Source organism: Equus caballus, chromosome 21 (assembly GCF_041296265.1).
Source record: "Equus caballus isolate H_3958 breed thoroughbred chromosome 21, TB-T2T, whole genome shotgun sequence".
NCBI classification, from domain to species: domain Eukaryota; kingdom Metazoa; phylum Chordata; class Mammalia; order Perissodactyla; family Equidae; genus Equus; species Equus caballus.
Genome location: NC_091704.1, coordinates 26,224,278 through 26,249,618, shown reverse-complemented (window position 1 = coordinate 26,249,618; position 25,341 = coordinate 26,224,278). Strand labels below are relative to the sequence as shown.

Here is a 25,341-nt window from a genome sequence, read left to right as displayed (position 1 = left end):
AGAGATGGAGAAATTGAAGATGAAGGCTGTGACATAAGGAATTGGTTTGAAATTTTGTATCTTATGCATACCAGAAGTAACAATGAAATAAGACGGATGAATAGAAAATTTATATGCAAGGACCCAGAAAGCTTGGATCTTGGCAGAAATCCTGAAGATAAAGTGGAATCCAAGTGCTGTATCTCAGTGTGAAGGGTTTCAGTGCTATTGCAAGAAATGCCATTTACTTGGTGAGTAGAGAGATCCACTTTGGAGACCATCAACTCAGTTCCACACAATAGTTGGATGTTCGTCTCTGTTTCCTGTTAGATGTAGTGGGCACTGGTGGCGGCTTACCCAGCATCCACCTCTGCTTTCTCCTTCCCAGCAGAACTCCAAGATTGTTCAGGTATTCCTCAGCCTCCACATACCGATGAGACTAGGGGAACGTGACTCTCCCACAGCTCCCAGGAGTGGGCCTGACCAGATAAGAGTCACCCTGTGCCTGCAGACCAGGAGTCAGCAGACCTCTCCTGTAAAGGGCCGGACTGTAAATCATTTAGGCTTTGTGCTTGTAGCATCTCTGCTGCAACTTCTCCTGCCGTTGCAGTGTGAAAGCAGTGCAGACAACACATAAGTGAATGAGCGTGGCTGGGTTCCAAGAAAACTTTATTTGTGGACACTAAAATTTTAATTTCATATAATTTTCACATTGTGAAATATCATTCTCCTTCTGATTTTTTTCCAACCATTTAAAAATGTAAAAACCATTTTTAGCTGGCAGGCTATACAAAAACAGACACTGGGTCAACACTGCTGTAGGCTGTAGTTGGCTGACACGCTCTAGACTGCATTATCCAACAGCATTTTCTGAGATGGTAGAAATGTTCTATAAGTTGGCCACATGTGGCTGCTGAGCGCTTGAAATGTGTCCAGTGTGACTGAGGAACTGAATTTTTAATTTTATTTAATTTTAATTAATTTAAATGCAAACAATCTCCTTTGGGTAGTGTAATAAGGAATTTCACTCTATTTTCTGATGTTTGACTGCTGACTGCTTTCCAGCCTCCCCTCGTCTCTTCCCTTGTGCCCCACATCTATGCCAGCAGATATGAAAGCCCAGGTGTTTCCTCCTTTGGCACCCATGGGAGATTCAAAGCACACAAGGCCCTGCCTGCACCGAGGACCTCTCCCACTGGCCCCACCCCTGACAACGATAACCAACCAGGCTGGTGCTCCTTCCCTGTGCTCGTAAGCCATTTTGAACCTGCCTGAGAGGCCTGCCCTGATCTCCCCAGAGACTTCAATTATGTAGGTTATGAAACTTCTCATGCCCTCCCAGTGTGTGTATAGCATCATCAGTCTCAAAATCAGAGCCAAATTTTGGGTGGGGGGGGGGTCCATCTACCTCCTCAGGTGACCATAACAGTGAGTCATCAACATATTGGACAAGACGGCTCAGAGAGTAGTTTGTTCAGGCCTGGGGAGGTGACTCAGTTTGGAGCTGACCTGCTGAGAACGCAATGAGAAGTTGGCTAGGGACATCTGGGAAATTTCATTTTAATTTTAACATTTAAAATGTTTATTTAAAGAATAAATAAAAATTTATTTATTTTTTTAATTTTTATTTTTTTCAGATGTACATCATATTTCAAATTCTGGATACATTGCATCATGTTCACCACCCGAACACTAATTACAGTGCATCCCCTCACATGTGACCCTAATCACCCCTTTTGCCCTCCCCCCTCCCCCCTTCCCCAATGGTAACCACCAGTACAATCTCCAATGCTATGTGGTTGTTTTTTTTTTGTCGTTTTTATCTTCTGCTTATGAGTGAGATCATATGGTATTTGACTTTCTCCCTCTGACTTATTTCACTCAGCGTAATACCCTCAAGGTCCATCCATGTTGTCACAAATGGCTGGATTTCGTCATTTCTTATGGCTGAGTAGTAGTCCACTTTGTATAAATACCACATCTTCTTTATCCATTTGTCCCTTGATGGGCACCTAGGTTGCTTCCAAGTCTTGGCTATTGTGTATAATGCTGCAATGAACATCGGGGTGCAAATATCTTTATGCCTTTCTGTTTTCAAGTTCTTTGGATAAATACCCAGCAGTGGAATAGCTGGATCATATGGTAGATCTATCCTTAATTTTCTGAGGATACTCCAAACTGCTTTCCATAGTGGGTGCACCAGTTTGCACTGCCACCAGCAGTGAACAAGGGTTCCCTTCTCTCCACATCCTCTCCAATATTTGTTGTTTCCTGTCTTGTTAATTATAGCCATTCTGACGGGAGTGAGGTGATACTTCATTGTAGTTTTGATTTGCATTTCCCTGATAGTTAATGATGTTGAACATCTTTTCATGTGTCTGTTGGCCATCTGTATCTTCTTTGGAGGAATCTCTATTCAGATCGTTTGCCCATTTTTTAAGTGGGTTGTTAGTATTTTTGTTGTTGAGATGTGTGAGTTCTTTGTATATTTTGGATATTAACCCCTTATCTGATATATGGTTTGCAAATATCTTCTCCCAATTCTTAGGCTGTCATTTTGTTTTGTTGATGGTTTCCTTTGCTGTGCAGAAGATTTTTAGTTTGATGGAGTCCCATTTGTTTATTATTTCTGTTGTTTCCCTTGCCCAGTCAGACATGCTATTTGAAAAGACGCTGCTGAGACCGATGTCAAAGAACATACTGCCTATGTTTTCTTCTAGAAGTTTCATGGTTTCAGGTCATACATTCAAGTCGTTAATCCATTTTGAGTTGATTTTTGTGCACGGTGTAAGCGAATGGTCTACTTTCATTCTTTTGCATGTGGCTGTCCAGTTTTCCCAGCACCATTTATTGAAGAGACTCTCCTTTCCCCATCGTATGCTCTTGGGTCCCTTGTCAACTATTAGCTGTCCATAAACGTGTGGGTTTACTTCTGGGCTGTCAATTTTGTTCCATTGATCTGTGTTTCTGTTTTTGTGCCAGTACCATGCTGTTTTGGTTACTATGGCTTTGTAGTATAATTTGAAATCAGGGAGTGTGATACCTCCAGCTTTGTTCTTTTTTCTCAGGAATCTTTTGGCTATTCGGGGTCTTTTTTTGTTCCATATAAATTTTAGGATTCTTTGTTCTAGTTCTGTAAAACATGTTGTTGGAACTTTGATAGGGATTGCGTTGAATCTATAGATTGCTTTAGGAAGTATGGACATTTTAGCAATGTTAATTCTTCCAATCCAAGAGCACGGAATATCTTTCCATTTCTTTGTGTCTTCTTCGATTTCTTTCAACAATGTTTTATAGTTTTTGGTGTACAGATCTTTCACCTTTTTCGTTAAGTTTATTCCTAGGTATTTTATTCTTTTTGTTGCAATTGTAAATGGGATTGTATTATTAATTTCTCTTTCTGCTACTTCGTTGTTAGTGTATAGAAACGCAACAGATTTTTGTACATTGATTTTGTACCCTGCAACTTGACTGTATTCCTTTATTATTTCTAAAAGTTTTTTAGTGGACTCTTTAGGGTTTTCTAGATATAAAATCATGTCGTCTGCAAAGAGTGACAGTTTCACTTCTTCTTTTCCAATGCGGATCCCTTTTATTTCTTTTTCTTGCCTGATTGCTCTGGCTAGGACTTCCAATACTATGTTAAATAAGAGTGGTGACAGTGTGCATCCTTGTCTGGTTCTTGTTCTTATAAGGATAGCTTTCAGCTTTTCTCCATTGAGAATGATATTTGCTGTGGGTTTGTCATATATGGCCTTTATTATGTTGAGGTATTTTCCTTCTATACCCAATTTATTTAGAGTTTTTATCATAAATGGATGCTGTATCTTGTCAAATGCTTTCTCTGCATCTATTGAGATGATCATGTGATTTTTATTCTTCGTTTTGTTAATGTGGTGTATCACGTTGATAGATTTGTGGATTTTGAACCATCCCTGCATCCCTGGAATGAAACCCACTTGATCATGATGTATGATCTTTTTAATGTATTGTTGTATTCGATTTGCTAGTATTTTGTTGAGGATTTTTGCATCGATGTTCATCAGTGATATTGGCCTGTAATTTTCTTTTTTTGTGTTGTCCTTATCTGGTTTTGGTATCAGGATAATGTTTGCTTCTTAGAAGGAGTTAGGAAGCCTCCCCTCCTCTTCAGTTTTTTGGAAGAGTTTGAGAAGGATAGGTATTAAGTCTTCTTTGAATGTTTGGTAGAATTCACCAGGGAAGCCGTCTCGTCGTGGACTTTTATTTTTTGGGCGGTTTTTAATTGCTGTTTCGATCTCCTTACTGGTGATTGGTCTATTCAAATTTTCTACATCTTCTTGATTCAGTTTTGGAAGGTTGTATGTTTCTAAGAATTTATCCATTTCTTGTAGATTATCCAATTTGTTGGTGTATAGCTTTTCATAGGATTCTCTTATTACCTTTTGTATTTTTGAGGTGTCCATTGTAATCTCTCCTCTTTCGTTTCTGATTTTATTTACTTGAGCCTTCTCTCTTTTTTCCTTGGTGAGTCTAGCTAAGGGTTTGTCAATTTTGTTTATCTTTTCGAAGAATCAGCTCTTGGTTTCATTAATTTTTTCTATTGTTTTTTTAGTCTCTATTTCGTTTATTTCTGCTCTGATTTTTATTATTTCCTTCCTTCTGCTGATTTTGGGCTTTGTTTGTTGTTCTTTTTCCAGTACCTTTAGGTCCACTTTTAGATTGTCTATTTGGGATTTTTCTTCTTTGGTGAGGTAGGCCTGAATTGCTATAAACTTCCCTCGTAGAACCACTTTTGCTGTATCCCACAGATTTTGGCATGTCGTGTTTTCATTTTCATTTGTCTCCAGGAATTTTTTTATTTCTTCTTTGATTTCTTCATTGACCCAATCATTGTTCAGTAGCATTTTGTTCAATCTCCACATTTTTGTGGCTTTTCTGGTTTTCTTTCTGTAGTTGATTTCCAGTTTCATACCTTTGTGGTCAGAAAAGATGCATGGTATTATTTTGATATTCTGAAATTTACTGAGACTTGTTTTGTGGCCTAATATGTGATCAATCCTGGAGAATGTTCCATGGGCATTTGAAAAGAATGTGTATTCTATGGTTTTTGGATGGAATGTTCTGTATATATCTACTAAGTCCATCTGGTCTAGTGTGTCCTTTAAGGCCAGTGTTTCCTTATTGATCTTCTGTTTGGATGATCTATCCATTGGTGTAAGCGGAGTGTTAAAGTCCCCTACTATTATTGTGTTACTCTCTATTTCTCCTCTTCTGTCTGTTAATAATTGCTTTATATATTTAGATGCTCCTATGTTGGGTGCGTAGATATTTACAAGTGTTATATTTTCTTGTTGGATTGTTCCCTTTATCATTATGTAGTGCCCGTCTTTGTCTCTTATTACAGTTTTTGATTTAAAGTCTATTTTGTCTGATAGAAGTATTGCTACCCCCCGCTTTCTTTTCTTTGCCATTTGCATGGAATATCTTTTTCCAACCTTTCACTTTCAGTTTGTGAGTGTCTGTAGGTCTGAAGTGTGTCTCTTGTATGCAGCATATACATGGGTCTTGTTTTTTTATCCAGTTGGCCACCCTATGGCATTTGATTAGAGCATTTAGTCCATTGACATTTAAAGTAGCTATTGATAAATGTATTTATTGCCATTTTATCTCTTTTTCTTTTTTGGGGGTGTTTTAGTAGTTCTTCTCAGTTCCTTTCTTTTTCTCTTGCTCTCTTCTCTTGTGGTTTGATGGCTATCTTTAGTAATATGTTTGATTTCTTTTGTCTTACTTTTTTTCCTGCTTGTTATAGGTTTCTGGTTTGTGGTTACCATGAGGATCCTATTTAATATACTATGCATATAGCAGTCTATATTGAGTAGATAGACTCTTTACCTTGACCTCTTTCTAAAAGCTCTACTTTTTCACTCCCCTCCTCCCACCTTATATGTTTTTCACATCATATATAGTCTTTTGTTTAGTGTGTGTATATCCATTACCCTCTTATCATTGAAATAGGTAATTTTAGTACATTTGTCTTTTAACCTTCATAGTACCTTCACAGGTAGTTGATCTGCTGCCTTTACTATACTTTTACCTTACAAGTGATTTTATTGCCTGTTTTTTCTTGTTGTTGTTTTGGGTTTTTTTGATAATTTTTTTTCTTTTATCTCTATTTGTAGTCATTACTTTCCCACTTAAATAAGTCCCTTCAGCATTTGTTGTAGAAGCGGTTTCTTAGTGATAAACTCCTTTAATTTTTGCTTGTCTGGGAAGCTCTTTATCTCTCCTTCCATTCTGAATGACAGCCTTGATGGATAGAGTATTCTTGGTTGTAGGTTTTTTCCTTTTAGCACTTCAAATATGTCGTGCCATTCTCTTCTCACCTGTAGGGTCTCGGCTGAGAAGTCTGTTGACAGCCTGATGGGCTTCCCTTTATATGTCATTTGTGGCCTTTCTCTTGCTGCTTTTAGGATTCTCTCTTTGTTTTTAATTTTACACATTTTGATTATAATATGTCTTGGTGTGGGCCTCTTTGGGCTTCTCTTGTTTGGAGCTCTCTGTGCTTCCTGAACTTGGATGTCTGTTTCCTTCCTCAGGTGAGGAAAATTTTCCTCTACTATTTCGACAAATAAATTTTCTGCCCCTTTGTCTCTCTCTTCTCCTTCTGGGACCCCTATAATCTGAATGTTAGCACGCTTGATATTGTCCCAGAGTTCCCTTACACTGTTCTCATTCTGTCTAATTCTTTTTTCTCTTTTCTGTTCTGCTTGGGTGATTTCCTCTAATCTTTCATCTAGCTTGCTGATCCGTTCTTCTGCTTCTTCTACTCTGCTACTGAGTCCCTTTAGTGAATTTCTCATTTCGAGTATTGTATTCTTCATTTCTGATTGGTTCTTTTTTATATCTTCCAATTCTTTGCTGATGTGCTCACTGTGTTCATCCATTCTTCTCTGCATATCTGTGAGCATCCTCATTATATTTTGTTTGAATTCTTTGTCAAGGAGGTCACTAGTTTCTGTTTCACTTAGTTCCTTTTCTGGTGTTTTGTAGTGTTCCCTTGCTAGGAAAGTATTCCTTTGCCTCCTCATTATGCCTCTTTCTCTGTGCTATTTTCTTTGTACTAGGTGAGTGAGCTATGTCTCCTGATCTTGGAGAAGTGGCCTTATGTATGAGATGCCTTATGAGGCCCAACAGTGTGCTTTTCTCTTGTCACCAGACCATAAAAACCACGAGTGACCCCTTTGTGGGCTACTTGTGTTCTTCTGCTGTGGCAGGGTGGCTCCCACTGCAGGTACCCAGGGAGTCTGATCTTTCCTTCCCTTGCCAGCTGTTTGTAAATCCGGTTTGGAGGGGCCTCAGCACTGTTGGCTACAAAGTCTATTAGCACACTCTTATTGCAATTGTCCTCTTAATTGGGTTGGTACCCGAGTGTAGCTGGTTGCTAGGCTCAGGGGCATACAGTTGTGATAGGCCTGAGGCCAACAAGGCTGTTGTCAGTTCTCTTAGGAGTGCAGCTGAGTAGGGCTAGCCCTTGGCATGGAGGCACTCAGTTGTTTCAGCCTTTGGAAGGTGGGGCTGATCCTTTTTTTTGGCCATTTGTGAAGCACAAGTCTTCTGCCGCTGATAAGCCTCACCCCCCTCTGGACCACATACACTGTCAACACAGTCCTGGTCCATGCACACTTCTCAACCCCCTGGAGCATACCCCACTGCCACACTGCAGAGGCCCCCATCTCTGCCCCAATGCCCCCGACAGTTCACCTGGTCCTCACACAAGCCCTGCCCCACAGAGGCAGACACCCTTGCCTGCCTGTAGAGGATCAAGGCACTCAGTCAATGCAGGCTGAAAAGTAGCCTGAGGGCTTGCTGTTAGGCAGGGCCAGTCCCTAGGGTGGGTTGCCTGCCCTGGCTGAATTGGATTAAATCTGTGCTCTTGTGGGTGTGGAAGACCCCTGGGCTAACAGCCCAAGGGATGCACCTCAATGGCCCCCACTGGTGTCCATATCAGCATGCCTGGACCTGCTCAGAACAAAGGCCCCCACCAATGTCTCAGTCTCAAGAGGATCCTCCTCTCACCAAGATGCCCCCAGGGCCCACCAGGTGAGTCTCGTTTCACCAAGGGACAGTCAACCTTCTCTCTGGTGATTTTAGGTTGCTGCAATGAATGAGTTTGTGCGTGGGCCCTTTAAGACCCGGATCTTTTCGGCTTTCGGCCAATAGCTTTTCTCGGGTTTCCTCGCTGCAGTTAATAGCCATCAAGGCCAGACAGTAAGACCCCCTCTCAGTTGGGCTGAGTCCTAAGGATGGTTATAGCAGTACTGCCCCCGCTCCGGACCTCACTCCTCCGGGGAGGGCTCGTACCTTAGGTTGGCTGCTGCCTGGCCAGCTGAGAAGCTCCGCTGCTCCCAAAGGTGGCTGTTTTCCTCTCCGGCCAGAGTTGCTGCCTCTTCTGCTTTCATCAGGACTGTCCCTTGTCGTGGGGCTTCTTTTTATCCAGTTTTCAGTTTTCAATCCAGGGTGATTCTTCCCAAAATTGTTGTAACCTGGTTGTGTTCATGGGAGGAAGTGAGTTCAACGTCTGCTCACAGCGCCATCTTGACGAGAACTCTCAAAAATTTAATTTTTAATTGGAAATAATTATCTGCTTTTGACTTAATGTAAACATGGAATTTTGCAGCCCATTTGCCACTGGCATCTGTGTTTTACCTGCAACGGGAACCAGCCTTGGAGAATGAAGTAGATCCTTGATAGGATGGTGGGTCCTTAATGACAATATTGAACCGGATCAGCCCCTTCCTGAAGCTTCCACTTTCTCTCAGCTTCCAGGGAAGTGAACCAACATATTCTGAGTCAGATTTCTGTTAATTACAGCTCAAAGTATTCCAACATATATCAGTGATTCAAAGAAGCACGTTTCCCACCCACCCCCAATTTGAAAATCTCTAAAACTGCGATTAGTTTTACAATCTGCAGCATGACATAGTTCACCTGGTGTAATCTTTTTCTTTCTTTGCAGTACATGAAATAAAGGTGTGTCTTATGATTGGTGATGTCTTAGATCTGATGAAATACTTTAGATTTGATGAATACTTTAGGCTTTAGGATTTTCTTTCTTTGTACTTATGGTTGTTTAACTTTTTAAGTAAGCTTTTCTTCTAAGATAATCTTTTCCTCAAGTTTTATATGTCCCCCAGAATAATGAAGCAGCATTTTCATGATAGCATATCTTTAGAGCATGCCTAGGTGAATTTTAGTACCAGAATAAGATTTTATTACCTGAAGAATACATTCTGTTTTGTGAACTAAAGGTAATATGCAAAACATCATCCAAAATTGGAAAGATCATTTGGGAATATCAGCTAAATTTAAAAATATTATTAAGGGGCTGACATATTCTAGCAACACTTAGGCACTGAACGAACTGGCCTTGGATAAAATGAAAAGGAGGGTATTTGCTTAATTGTATGCTTGCTGCGTTCCATTGTCCCTGGTTACTGAAGGGCAACTTAACTATGAATTAGGTTTCTGTTATTAGATTTTTAACATACTTTTTTTTTTATCGTAAAAATTCAGCACAATGCAAGCAAATTATTATGGGTTTTAAGTCAAGAACCACCAAATATTGCCATTAATTTGAACATAGTGAAATCCAAAATAAACACTTTCATGAACCAAAACTCCTAATTCACATAGAATTCTCTTATTACAAAAAGGCCTTCTTGCAAATATTCCCCATACTTCAACCACAAACTCCCTCAAAACAGGAGTAAAAAATAATGAAAAATAAAGTCCCATTTCATAATTTCAACAGAAAAGATAAAATACCTAGGTAAGTATGTGACCCATTTGCAGAATGTTACAAGTGTTTAAGATATATGAAAGAAGTCTTGAATAAACTTATCGAGAGAATGTTTTGGCGTGGGAAAAGTAATGCTAATCTTTCACAAAATACTTAAAAAAATAGATTTTTAAATCCTCATTAAAAACCCAAGATAGACAGGGAGAGGGGAATGTGACAAAGTAAATTTAAAGATAAAGGGGGAAACAGCCAAGAATATATTGAAAGTAAAGACTAATGAAAGAGAACTTGTCCTACCAGATAATACAACTTCAATCATTAAAGCAGAATTGGCAGACAGATCAATGTAATGGATTTGATAGCCTAGAAATTGACCCAATATGTATAGGACTTTAGTATATATTAGAGGTGGCATCACAAACCAGTGAGAAAAAGAATCATTATTGAATAAATGGTGCTGGAACAGATGGTTAACTATTTGGAAAAACAAAGTTAAATGACCACTCTAAAATAAATTACAATAGATGACCTTTAACTTATTAAATACTAGAGGTAAACATAGAGTGAGAAGTCCTCTTTAAACATAAATTAATGAGAAGAAATCACAAAAGAAAAGTAAATTATGGCGGAAGATGAAGCATACGGATCTATCTCCTCTCTGGTGCCCTGTGCCCTTGGAAGGGACTGAAAGAGTGGTGTGAAAGAATCAAATCTTCCAATTGTTGGCTTTTTGGTTTGTTCAGCTTTTTAGTTGTTTTTAGGATAGAGTGGCAGCTTCCAAGTTTCTTACGTGCAAACCCAGAAACCAGAAATCTAAAGATAAAAATTTTAAATATGGGTTCTTAACCTACGTTCAATTAATGGACTTATTAATTGCCTGGTTTCCCTTCCAAGACACACAGGCAACAGAGACAGAGTGACTTTCATTGGAAATTGGCTGGACAATGAAATTAAGAAACCAGGGAGCAGGGAAGTGGACAAGGAACCTCAGAGCTCCTGGAAAGATATTGTAAAAGCCACAGAAGAGATGACAGCTTTGGTTGAGAAGGCATCTAGCTAAATGGTTCTCATGGAAACCAAGTGTACCAGGTGCATGAGAAATAGCCGAGGGGACCAGGAAGAGGGCTGCTTGATCCTGACAGGTAGCTGCTAATTAGCAATCAAAACCTAATTGAGATTAACAGCTGTTTTTCTAGTACAGTTACTAATAGGGAGGCAGAAATGGTATGAAGATCATCCAAGCTCTACAAGCTGCGTTTTCACATCAGAAAACTAAGAGAGTAGAGCGCTCTGCCAAGCAAGCAGGGAGATGAAAGCGGGCCATGAACACAGAGCCGCGCTGACAGGCCAAACAGGGCCGGATCCAGAGGACCAATTAGGATGTCTACAGGGGTGCTGGAGGCAGATTAAAGGGGCAGGATGCAAACAACAATAGCGAGTCTCTTCATTGGATGGTGTGGCCAAGCCACTGCCTGGGTCTCGTGGAGAGAAGGGCACACTCGTACTGCTCTCTCAGCTATCAGCTGGGCCCTCGGGTTAGGCTGGAAATTCTTTCAAATGCGCTATCTGAGCACTGTCCCCACACAAGTCCTGCCTGTAGGAATGTCTATTGTGTGGAGGCCTCAGTCAGGGGTGAACCTGGTGACATTTCCACCAGGTGAAGCACATGGAGTGGTCAATCTCTTTCTCTCTCTTTGAAATCCTTTCAGTGGGTTTTCTTTTTTGTGGTAGTTTCAGTCTAGTGTCTCTGAATGGGCTCCCTTAATTAGCACCGCCAGTGGGACTGGAGGCTGCCACCAGAGTATGGCACAGGACCCGGGAGGGTCTAAAGCACTGTGCAGGACTCAGGCAACATGGTTCAAAGCTGTTACACATATTACTGCCTTGACCACTGGAATCCACTGAAAACTAAAGGAACATGATACAGCACCTACTGTGTGCCTGGCACTGGTCTAAGTGCTTGATGTGTAGTAACTCATGTAACCCTTGCAACACCCCTGTGAGGGACTGTGTCCTGATATCACCCCCATTTTACAGATGAAAAAGCTGAGGTGAAGAGGTGAAGAAGTGTGCTCTGGTTTACACAGCTATGAGTGATAGAGGGAGGATTTGAACCTGTGCAGTCTGGCTCCAGAGTCTGCACTCATCACCAGCAGCCTGCAGCCTGCAGCCTGCAGCCCAGAGCACCATCCTCACTGAGAATCGTATTAAAAACGCAGAGGCCAGGCCCTGCACCAGATCTGCCAAACCAGAATCATTTAACAAGATCCCAGGTGGTTCCCATCCATATTAAGGTTTAAGAAACACTGTACTCTACACCCTCCAAGAGATACACGTTTTGTATATATATTAATATGTAGTTAATATTAAGAAAGTAAATCATTCCTCAATAACAAGAACTCACTGCAGTTACAGTGATACACAACCCTCAATTCCTTTTGTTTCAGCTGATATTCACTACATTTTAAAGTGATAATTGCCTCTTGATGACCATTTTTTCCCTTCTCACTCTTGCCTCAAGTATCTAAACTCTAAAGTTCTCACGGTTAAAGTGGCTTAGTTTGTTTCTAGAGCAACCAGGTTCTGCTGCGTTTCTCTCCCTCTGCTCCTCCTTACGCTTCCTTCCGTGATTGTCCTGAAATACTATTTATTAGGAATATACTTAGAGGCCAGCCCCATGGCCGAGTGGTTAAGTTGGTGTGCTGTGCTTCGGTGGCCCAGGGTTTCACTGGTTCGGATCCTGGACGTGGATATGGCACCGCTCATCAAGCCATGCTGAGGAGGCATCCCGCATGCCACAACTAGAAGGACCCACAACTGAAAAAAAAGAAAATACACAACTAGGTACCAGGGGGCTTTGGGGAGAAAAAGGAAAATAAATAAATAAATAAACAAAGGAATATACGTAGCCACTAGAACTCTCATACACTGCAGGTGGGAATGCGACATGATGCAGCCACTCTGAAAAACATTTTGGCAGCTTCTTAAAAACTTAAATACTTTCCGTATGACCCAGTAAATCCCACTCATGGGTGCTTGCCTGAGAGAAATAAAAACGTGTTGTCACAAAAACCTATACACAAATGTGTATAGCAGCTCTATTAATCATTGCCAAGAACTAGAAACAACCCAAACGTCCTTCAACGAGTGAATGGATAAACAAATTGTGGTACATTCATGCAATGGAATACTACTCAGCAAGAAAAAGGAATGAACAGCTGATACACTCAACAATATGGAGGAACCTTGAAAGGGTTATGCTATGTGAAAAGGCCAGACATAAAAGACTATATCCTCTGTGATTGCACTTATGTGAAATTCTAAAAAAGGCAAAGTTACAGTGCTAGAAAGCAGATCAGTGGTTGCCAGAGTTCAAGGGGTGGGGGCAGAGGATTGACTGCCAAGGGCACAGGGAAACATTTTGAGCTGATGAAAATGTTCTGTGTCATGCTTGTGGTGACAATAATGCAAATATTAAAACTCATTGAATTGCACATTTAAAATTTGTGAATGTCATTGTATGTAAATTATACCTTAATAAAGCTGTGGTAGTTATTTTTTTTTTTTCTTCAGGGAAAGATTCACCCTGAACCAACATCTGTTGCCAATATTCTTCTTTTTTTTCTCCTCCCCAAAGCTGCAGTGCATGGTTGTACATCCTAGCTGTAAATCCTTCCAGTTCTTCCATGCGAGCTGCCGCCACAGCATGGCAACTGAGAGACGAGTGGTGTGGTTCCACGACCAGGCCACTGAAGTGGTGAGGGTGCCAAACTCTTAACCACTAGGCCATCGGGGCCAGCTCTGTGCTGGTTAGTTTTGTGCGTCAACTTGACTTGGCCACAGGATACCCGGATATTTGGTGAGACATTATTTGAGGTATGTCTGTGAGGGTTTTCCTGGATGAGATTAGCATTCGAACAGGTAGACTGAGTAAAGCAGACTGCCTTCCCTAATGTGGTGTGCTTCACTCAAGCAGGTAAGACCTGAATAGAAAAAAAGGTTCACCCCCTGCATGTAAGCAGGAACTCTTCCTGACCAACTGCTTTGAGCTGGATGTCAGTCTTTTCTGGCCTTTGGACTCAAATGGAAATATTGGCTCTTCTTGGCTCTTGAGCCTGCTGGCTTTCAGACCATAACTACACCATCAGCTCTCTTGGGTCTCCAGCTTGCCAACTGCAGATCTTGGGACTTCTCCGCCTCCATAATCATATGAGCCGATGCCTTATAATAAATCTTATTATATGTATATCTCTCCGTATATAAATATCTCCAACATCCGACTGGTTCTGTTTCTCTGGAGAACACTGACTGATACAAAAGCTAACCAAAAAATAGAAGAATTTGTGATTCGTTACGGGTTGATATAAGGAAGAAGAGGAAAGGGCATCAGATTCACTGAAGCAGCTGGTGGTCGTTATTGTCGTCATCATAATCGTCAAATAATAAAGGAAACTGCCTACAAATACCCAACACCAGTGAGGAGTAGTTTGTTCTCTGGAATTGTCTGACTGAATTCAGTACTTAACGAAAGTACATTCTAAACATGTTTTCAGTGTCCCGAGGCTTTAGCATCTGAAATGAGTTCTATATAGATGCCGTAAACATAAACTTCTTGTAATTAAAGACATGCTAAATGTTAGTTTCATTAATGCTGAGAAACTACAAATGCATCATCTAAAGCCATTGAGAGTCAGTATCTCTTAAAGTTTCATTTAGAGTAAAACTCCAATCTTGATGGACTCAAACCATCTCTTTGACTAGAAGATGCTTTTTGAAAAGCCCTCTTCCTAAAGTATTTCTGAGAATCCCAAGGCTATGCCTGTGTGTGGGTGCAAATCCCCCTGGTAGCTGGTCAATCCCCAAGTCTGGACTGTCTAGCCCAGGCCCATATTTCTGCAGAAAAGCTGCTCTGAGGCTATGGGCTGTATTCACTTGGCCATCACTTCCAACATCATTTATACCAGAGATTTGCCTCACTGCATCTTGATAATACTGGGCAAGCATCAAAATGCTTTGAGGTCAGCATTTTACTACTTCTCTTACAAATGGCGAAGGAGAACACTCCTAATTTCCTAACACTTTTGGCGCTCCCAACCATGGTTACTTGAGCCTCAAAACATTAGAGGTCTTAGCAAAGTAGCCCTTTCAACTTCCAAGGGCTCTTTTCCTAACGCACAGGTTGGCCTGGGATCACTTTTGGTACCAGCTGCCACACAGGCCAGGAACCATGACCTCATCTCACAGTTAGACCTTGCTGTTGAGTCTTAGTATGCTGCACCAGTCCTCTCTCCCCTTATGGTCCTTGTTCCTCAAGGGACCCCCCAACACCTTCCACTCTGTAATCTGGCTCCCACCAGGTCCACCCCAGTTGGCTCTCTATTTGTATATCTCTGAATCTTAATTAAGGGCAGAATTTAGCCTAAGAGTCTCCTTAGCCTCTGAAGATCAGTGGCAATAAATAGATCCCTAACATGCATGTGCCAGAGTCTCTAGCTCCCGCTCAACCATGAGCTAGTACACAAAAACTCTTCTCCAAATACAGTTTGCTTTTAACATAAAGTCCACTTTTTGGAAGTCTATGGATTATATTCTAGGATTGAAAAGGCAGCTGAACAATCAGGTTCTGAAAGGGCAGGACCCTGAGCAGCTCTGAGGCTCCAAGGGGCGAAAATGGAGGTACTGTCTCTATAGGATGCCAATATGGGGATAAATCAGTTGCGACCATTTTAATTTCATTTTCTTTTCCTAAATTGTGAAATATTTCAAACATAAGGACCAGGTATAGGAAATTACATAATAAACAACCATATTTAACACTCTTTTATCTTTTTCCTAAAGACTGGCCCTGAACTAATATCTGTTGCCATTCTTTTTTTTCCTCTCCCCAAAGCCACCCCAGTACATAGTAGTATATTCTAGTTGTTGGTCCTTCTGGCTCCGCTGCGAGGGACGCTACCTCAGCATGGCCTGATGAACGATGCTAGGTCCACGCCCAGGATCAGAACCGGCAAAACCTTGGGCCCCCGAAGTGGACCATGCGAACTCAACCACTCGGCCACAGGACCATCCTCTATTTAAAAACTCAATATTACCAAATCCTACATATAGTGCTAGATTTGTAGTAATAAAATACTACATAACAAGGGAAGCTCCTGTGTGGTACACTAAATGTGGATGCAAATTCTTTGCAGCTCCTCCCATCAAGAGCCTATTTTTTCATTCCTCGACTCTGGGCTGGCCCCAAGACTTGTTTGGATAATAGGATGTGGTAGAAGTGATACTATAGGACTTCTAGACCTTGGTCTTAAGAGAGAATTCTCACAACTTCCCCTGTTACCCTCCTGGAGGGCTGCCACTTTGTGAACAAGCCCAGGCTAGCCTCCCTGAGGATGAGAGAGTTCATGAGAGAGACCTCATAGAGAGAGAGGTTTGGGCATCAAAGCTGAGGCTCCAGACATTTAAGGGAGGACCTCTGGGACCAGACGGCTCAAGATGACAAACCAACTGACCAAACACATATGAGGGAGCACAGCCTACGCCCTGTGGAACAGAGATGAGCCATCCCAACTGAGCCCTGTCCAATTGCCAACCACAGATCATGAGCAAATGCAAAGCTGTGCCTTTAAAGGTCCTAACTTTGGGGATAGTCTGTCATGCAGCAATAGATAACTGAGACACCCTGTGGACACCCTCCTCAAACTCATTCCCTATACTCCTTTCTCCCCAAAGGCAAACACTATCTCTCATTCCAATGCACGCTTTTAGAATGTTACTACATACTTGTCTTTCCTTTAAAAACATAGTGCTGTTTTGCAATGTTTTTAGCCATATATGAATGGTGTTAAACTCTGTATTATTTTATGACTTCCTTTCCTATACAAAATTATTGAGATTTATACAGATTGATTTTTTTAGCTTTAGTTCATTCAATTTCATTACTGTGTAGTATTTCATCATCTAAATAAACTACAATATATTATCCCTTCCTCCCTCCCTCCCTCCTTCGCTCCTTCCTTCTTTCCCTTCTATGATGAATATGGCGATTTGACACTCAACATCCATTCCATCCTCCTTCTAGCATGCCTTCCAGTAATACAGAGGTTTGAAAGCTAAAACCTTCATTGGGGAGATGATTTAGGTCTGGGCAATCAGGCAGGATTGAAGCAAGGGCCGTGGTTTTGCAGTTTCCGCTTGTTTTGCTGTCCAGCAGAGCTGTGGCAGGGTCTGGTTTTCTGTGGCAATGATGAGACTCCAGTGTCCGGGGCAGCATGGTTCTGGAGGCAGCAGTGGTTGCAGGGTCCTGAATGTAGCAGTTTCTTGAAGCTGCTTGTTTCCTGATTATAGAACTGGAGCCAGGGGTTGGTTTGCTGATCATAGAAGAGGCTGCAGTCCCCTTGGTGACCAGTTCTCCAGTGTGACATTCCACCTTGACTGACAGTTGCTTCAACCGTTTTCAGTCTTGTGTGAGCCCACTGGAGATTCAAGTTGCATTTGTGGGTCCCTGGGGCTTCACAGCTTTTGGCTGGGCTGGGCTGGGCTGGGCTGAACAGTGCTGCTTCAAGTTGCGGGTATGGCAGGCTGGCTCCTGTCTGCTCTGTGTGCCTTCAAGAGTCCAGACTGTGTGGGTAGCTCCTCATAGCAATGGCAGAAGTGCAAAAGCAGCAAATATTTTTTTCAAATTTGAAACAATCTCAAACATATAGAAAAGATCAAAGTACAGGGCTAAGAACTTTTTTCCTGAACCATTTGAGAGTAAGTTGCCAAACTTTCCTTCATCATATCGCCTTCCCCCAATTTTAATATGTATTTCTACAAACAAGGACATTCTCCTAGATAAACAGGATATATCGATCAACATCAGGAAATTCACAATGATTCCTTATACCGTATAATCCTCAGACCCCATTCAGGTTTATTCATGTTTAGCCAGTTGTCCCAATAATGTCAAATTATAACAAATAGATCCAGTTTAGATACACTCCTTATTTTTAGTTGTCTTCTCTCTTGTCTCTTTCAGTCTGGAGCAGTTCCTTAGTCTTTCCTTAACTTTCATGACATGTTTGAAGATTTTGACATGTTTGAAGATTATAGGCAGAGTATTTTGTAGAATGTCCCTCCTTTCGAGTTTGTCTGATGTTTCCTGATGATTAGACTGAAGTTTAGCATCTTTAGCAGGAATATCACAGAAGTGATGCTGCCTTCTTCTCATTGCATGCTCTCAGGTGGCACATGATTTCAATTTGACCTATTACTGATGATGTTCACTTCGATTGTTTGATTAAAGTGATGTCGGCCAGTCTTCTCCTTGTAAAGTTACTCTTTGTTCCTTTGTAGTTAATAAGCATTTTGTGAGAGGTACCATCAAACTATGTAAATATCCTGTTTCTCATCAAAATTCCTATCAATTAACTAATCTTTCTATTTATTTTTACAGAGTTAGGATCGCCTATTTTATTCAATGGGCATAATCTTTTATTAGTATTGTACTGATCTTAACTTGTCACCATTTCGGCCAGTGGAAGCCACTTCAGGCTGGCTTCTGTGTCCTTTGACGTGTACTCTTTGAGCACTTCCTTGCTTTCTGGCACAACAGCAGATGTTGATCTCATCTTGTACTTTCTGCTCCCAACCCTGGAACCAGCTGTTTCTCCTGGGTCTTTTTTGAGTGTTTTTAGTGTGTATTTGTGCTATTATATTGTACACATACACATGTATCCATGTTGGTTTTTATATATGCTTATACATATTGAAATCCATGAGCTCACACTAATATCTTCAATTCCAATCCCAAATCATAGAGTTCAGTCTAAGCTTTTCTTCCTTTTCATATTTGTAACTTCCTTCTCCAGCAGTGAGCAATCTAGCCCCCCTTATTCTTTGAAAATTCACTTATTTGATCAATCCTCCTGTGTGTAAGGAATCTCCCACGCCATCGCTGCTCCACCTCATCGCTTATGCCCTCCTCATTCCTGCCAGGCCCCCACCAGCTCATAAAAACCCTCCTCTCACCCCACCCAGACCCCACCCCACTATGGGCTGCCCTTCCACTAGCACAGATGGCCTCTTCATCCCACTTTTGCTCCTGCATGAACCCCTTCCACACCCTGCTCCTGCTCTGGGGGACAAAAGGAAAGGGCAAAGGAACAGAAGGAAGAAAGAGAGGAAGAGAAAAGGAACCGACTCTGTTTTTAACTCCACTCCCTTCTCTCTCATTGAAAACTTGAACGATATCTTCCTTCTCTTGTATGTGGACCTGTTTGTGTTCTAGTCCTCTTACTGCATTCTCCTTTCAGTTACTCCCGTCCCCAAACCATCTTCCCTCAAACTTCTTTTCATCTAAAGCTCCCATTCCAGGTCCATTTTACTTCCACATTTCTCCAGAAGGGTCTCTCTGATCACCTCCACTGCCATCTGGCTTCTGCCTCTAAATCCTACTGGACTCATTCTCTCCAAGGTCACCAAGGACCTGCTAATTACCACATCCAGTAGCTTCCTTGTAGGATTTTTCCTCCTCTGATTGATATTAGGCCATCGTCTCCATCCTGAAAGTCTGTCCTGCTTTGTTTCCTGGGAAAGCACTCCCTCTGGTTCTACCCCGTGCATGTCCCTCCATCCCTCCCTGTCTCTTCTGCCGGCAGCTCATCCACTATTCCCAGTGGTGGCTGTTCCCCAGGGATCTGTCACTGGGCTTCTTCTCTTTTTAATCTATATTTGCTCCCTGTGAAATTGTATTTTGTCAGTTCCTTCTCTCATTTCTAGGTGGATGACTCCCAAATTGACACCACAAGTTTGACCTCTCTCCTGCACTGTAGGATATTTCCCCATAGTTTCCATGAGACATTTCTGTCTGCTCCAGTACCTCAAATTCCAATTATTCAGTGCCTCAAATTATCAGGCTTGTGCTAGGTAGTATCAACACACAGATTGATAAAGCATTGCTTGTGCAAACAAGAGGTTTTGTCTGAGCTGGAAACTATAGTCATCTTTAATACCTTCTCTCCCTAACCCCATCTTTCATATCACTGGAATACTTAGCTTTTTAAGGCACAATTCTGATCACATCCTTATCCAGAAGCTTCCAATGTCTTCCCCTTGTCCATGGTAAAAGTTGCCGCTTTCCAGCATGGTTATTTCTTACCACTCCTTGCCTTTCCCCTTTCCAACCAAAGAAGATGTTTATTATGCCTCTGTGCCATTGTTCATGCTGTTCCCTCATAGAGGAATGTTCTTCCTCTATTTCCCATCTTTTTCTTTCTTAAGGCTAAATTCATATGTCACCTCAATTCTCTCTTTTCTGCCTCTAACAGAATGGCACTTGAGATTTCCCAGCTCTTTGAGTTTTGTCTATATTTCTGTTATGACAAATATCCCACTTTACTTTCAACTGTGGTTAGCAGTACCTATGTCTCTCTGAGCAACTAGAAGGCAGGGACTCGGTCTTCCTCATGTGGTCCCCTTTTTGGACAGTCATTCTCAAACATTTTGGTTCACAGTGCCCTTAATGAGTCAGCCATTTTTCATGGCGCCCATAGGCCAGAAGAAACACCAAATAGCTCCATTTACTAAATAGAACCCCCAAACAATAAATATTTATGTCCTAACAGCTCAGTAGCCTTTTGTAAAAAAAAATAATTCATATAAATTGAAGGGAAAAATAATATTTTATTTTATTCTTAAATAACCACTGTTACTTAATAATGGGATCTATGTGGTTGTTGGGCATTGCACAATTTCTTAAATCTTAGAACCCGATTAGAAGTCACCATCGTCATTTCCTGCTCCACATTGATTTTCATGCAGTACTTGCTTTTTATCACAACAGCTGCCCAAACTCAGCTTCACGAAGATCTGACGTCACTGAGAAGGATGTAATGCAATCTAACACTGAAACTGTGAACCACCTTGGGCTGGTGGTTCTCATGCTGTCTGACACGTCACTGTATTTTGCTCAAAAATATAAGATATCTTGGGGCCAGCTGGTGGCGTAGTGGTTAAGTTCGTGCACTCCCCTTCAGCTGCCCGGGGTTTGCGGGTTTGGAGATTCTGGGCGCAGACCCAGCACTGCTTGTCAAGCCGTGTTGAGGCGGCATCTTATATAAAGTAGAGGAAGATGGGCTCAGATGTTAGCTCAGGGCCCATCTTCCTCACACACACATAAAAATATCTAAGATATCTTGCGGTGCCCCCAAGAGTTTGCTTCACCCCCTCAGGGCAGCTCAGCACAGTTCAGGAACATCAGCTCCAGGGCCAGGCCCGCTGCCTGCTCCCAGTGGAACCCTGGCCGATTGAGTTTGGTCCTGTTTTATGTCTGGATCATTAGACAGAGATTTACCTCTCATCTCAGGCACACAAATAGCTTTTGCAAAGAATGCAAATTTCTTTAAAGAATATGTAGGATTAGAAGAATTATCATAATGTCAAACTTAACTGAGGACCAAATAACATTGGATTGATATATTCTGAGGAGCCATATTTACACTCCTCCAACAATGGGAAAGAAAAGCTTTGTTTAAGTTGCTACCTTCAGGAGTGGAATAAGTTCTTATAGCAAGGGATGTTCACTTTATCCATTTATGCAACACTCTGTGTTTGTTTAAAGTTGCATGTTCTCCTGAGGACAATGTACAAAGCTTTCATCAGATCCTCAAAGTGCTCTGTGATCAAAACAGTAAAATTTAATCTATAGCATTAAACAAAATACAATTTTAAAATCAGCCATGACATGTTGCTACTGCTAACTTCTATGATTTGTTGCCAAAATTGATCTTGTTGTTAGAAAACAGTTTTAATTTTTCTCAGAATTGGCCGTTTATCAATGTCAGAGTGAAACAGAGGATTCGCTGCTGTTTTATTTTATTCTTGTCTCATTCATTTCTCTCACTTTATAAAGATGCCCCTCCTCACGAGAAATAATCTAGAATTTTGGTAAGTCACATCCAAAATGAACAAAATGATATTTTGTCTACTTTTGTTTTGTAGGATATCTTAATTTTCCTGATAGACTTAAACAGAAACTTCACTTGGAAAATAACCTTTTCCAAAAACACATCTCCTTGTGTAATTGATGGTCTCCATGTGCGATCCTGGCTAAATTGGTGGCATTAATATTCTCTCTCGCTTGGATGGATCTTCTCAGAGATTGAAAACCCTAATATGAAAAACAAGCCAAATGCTGAAGCCGTTACCACATGATCTCACACTCCTGAGTCAAAACAAAACAAAATAAACAAACAAAACCCTTGTAACTCCTTGGGTTATTACAACGTATTTCAGTGTTTGGCATTGTGTAGACCTAACATGTAAATAATTGCTTCAATACACTCAAGTGGTGTCAGATTAAATAATTACTGTTAATAACAGATATATAAACAGAGCTGATTAACTTGCCTGTTGATCTTCACTGTTCTGAACAATAACGTTCTTGTCTTGTCTTTCTATCCAGCCGAACTCATGTCCTAAATCCTCGCCATCTCTGGCTTCTCCAACTCAGAATGAAACCTCCTTTCACTAAATTACTATAAATTTCTAATCTTCAACAGAAAACGGAAAGACCGCATTTCCTCCTCTACCCCTCCCCTGTTCCACATTATATTTGAAGGAATCACCTTCTTCTCAGCCTCAAGTTTAGATTTATCCTCCATCTCCCTTAGACTAATACACCATATATGTTCAGTAGGCAAAACCTATAACCTGGTTTTGACCAGCAACTTCTAGAACAAAGTGCTTACTTTTGTTACATATTTGAAAAATTACTTCTTTTCCCATCCTACTGTCCATTCTAATTACACCCTTTATTTCCTACTGTCTGTACAATTGTAACAGATCCTTCTTAACCATCTTCTTACCTCTATTTTCTTCCCATTTCAATCTGCTTGACACAACTTTCCAGCTTGTTCTTAACATCAGATAGCTCAGTTATGTTGTTCTGTTTTTTAAAATCCCATTGTGGCTCCATCGCCTAAGAAGGCCTTCACTACATGCCACAACTCACCTTTACAGCTTTACCCTCGACCACACCCCTAAAATTCACTCAAATTATATTATCTGTCACTGGACCTGTATTCCAAATTTTCTACTTAGTACCTTCACTTATGAACTTTCGTAACACTGCATTGTGATCATTTTCTTTTTTTTTCTTTTGAGGAAGCTTAGCCCTGAGCTAACATCTGCCACCAATCCTCCTCTTTTTGCTGAGGAAGACTGGCCCTGAGTTAACATCTGTGCCCATCTGCTTTATATGTGGGACGCCTACCACAGCATGGCTTGCCAAGTGGTGCCATGTCCTCACCCGGGATCTGAACTGGTGAACCCCAGGCCGCTGAAGCGGAACGTGTGCACTTAACTGCTGTGCCACTGGGCTGGCCCCTACAGTTCTTTATATATTTGTCTTACCACTCTACTCCCTTGTAAGCTTTTCTATACAGTAAAGTCCATTATTCATTCACAGTGTATTGTTTACCTGCTAACTGTCAGGCATTTTGTAGGAACAAAGGTTCAGTGATGAACAGGACAGGCCTTCCTAAGCGCTGTACATAGTCAATGCTCAAAAAGTATTTGTTGAATTAAGTTTCTAATAGTTTTCAATCAGACGTATATAAAGGAAAAATTTTATTAAATTGAATTGGATCCTACCTTTGCATTCTTTTATATTTATTTTAGCCATGCTAGTCTTGTCTCTCCAAGAAGAGCAGGACCTTGTCTTATTAATCCTTTGTATTTTCCAGATCATACTCTGCAGGTACACCTGCAATGGATTTTCAGTAAACCCTCTTTGGTTGAACGAGCAAAGCTTCATCTTCTCCCCTCCATGTGAAGTACTGTGGCCTGAGCCCATCATGTGCAGCCAGCAAGTGTGACCGACTTTGCAGGGGAAACTGGAGTTGATTGTGCACACGTGCAGGAGGGGCCTTTGCTGGCATTTAATGTTCACTTTTGCAGTTGGAGTTTTCTGAAGCCAAAATAGCATTTAAAGTGAGTTAACCTGTCACCTGATCCTTTAAGTCACTCAAATATTGATTTAGTTCTTGTTTTCTTATCAAGACATCCAAATATTGGACAAAGACAGATCTAAATGTCAGAAATCATTCCAAAATACTTATATACTTTTGAATACATTTTTAGTATCAACTTAGCTTTTTTTCACAAGATATTTTTACATGTTGTACATAGAGACGAGTAGATGTAGAGATTGAAAAGCGAGATTATACATTCCATTCAACCACTCTCACGGAGGAGCTAAATACGTCAAGATGCGAGGTTCAGGAGGAGATTACTGCCCTCATGAAGGCCATGTACTAGTGCACCAAGCAGCGATTCTGTCCTTGTGCATTATCCTGAACGTATTCAGGGAAATGTGAAATTCAACTGCCTGAAAACCAAAGAAATTGCAAATTTGTGATGACTATAACTAATCTCTCTCTACTCCTAGTGAAATGATGCCTGTAAAGAACTTAACAGAGTGACTGACACATAATAAGTATTCAATAATCATTATCTACCTTTCCCCTAATGATTGAGAAGAGAATTAATCAACTATTTATAATGAAGTGGCGTGGATGGGAAATTGTTACTAGAAACTTCCATCTAGCCAGAAGGACCCAAGCTGTTATTGTGCTTTAATTGAATTTATCAGATAACTGTTTAATTCATTAACTTTACTTCCCCTGCATGAACACAGAGCTAACTATATTGTGAAGGAAATAAAATGAAAGAGAAACAAAGAAAACCTTAAAATATAAAATGTTGAAACTGTTGTGAAAATTGCGAGGCACCTAAAACAGGAAAGACAACGTTACAAGAAAACACAAAACATGTATTATAAATGACCGGCTTCTGAGGATAATACAAAGCTTTTACTGTGATGATAGACACATCGGATTCACAGCAAATGCATAGAGATTGACTGATATCATATTAAAAGGAATTGGCTAATGTGCTTACTGAACGTGGAATTTTCAATTATAAAGAAAGAAGAATGTGCCAAAATTCTAGAAGAAAGCAGGTTTGCACAGCATCCTACAAGATGGCTTGGCCTTTGCCTGATGATCCAGAAGGAATCTTGTGTTCCCTACCTTACTGAGAGTCTGGCTTAAGGGCACAGGAGCACAAGTAGGGGCCTGCCACGCAGGGAACTCAGCCTCAAGACCTGGCATTCCAGGAGCTTCTCCGCTCTGCCGGGAAATTACACAGTTGGATGGAGACAGGGAATTGCTCTGCTGTTCCTCAGAAAGGAAGGACAGAGATGCCAGCAACAACACCTCTTCCACTGGCATCTCCATCTGGTCAGATAGCTAAACAGTTATAAAGGAGAACCTTGGTAAACCCCAGTGGGGAGGATAGAATTATGCTCAATAGGCAGGGTGAGCGCAAAATGCTGAGAACACATCATCCCAGACACGCTCAATCGTTATTTGTGTTAAAATTACAAAAACACAATTGGTTGTGGTAAACTATAGTTGTTGCATGTTTAGAATTATTGAAGTAATAAAGAATTGGCTCTCAGTCTCATGACATTTTACTGGCAAATTCTGCTCAAACTGGTTTCGATCTGATTGTAATCATTCTGTAGGCTGAAAACTAGC

The 25,341-nt window shown here is 41.0% G+C and overlaps 1 long non-coding RNA gene across 1 annotated transcript in view; it reads left to right on the top strand.

Moving 5' to 3' along the window:
- LOC111769737 (uncharacterized) overlaps positions 1-24,729 on the top strand; it is a 38,719-nt gene extending 13,990 nt beyond the window's left edge. Inside the window, exon 3 of the long non-coding RNA XR_002802542.2 lies at positions 23,485-24,729. This is a non-coding gene — a long non-coding RNA (uncharacterized lncRNA). The remainder of the gene's footprint in view (positions 1-23,484) is intronic.
- The last annotated feature ends 612 nt before the right edge of the window (positions 24,730-25,341 follow it).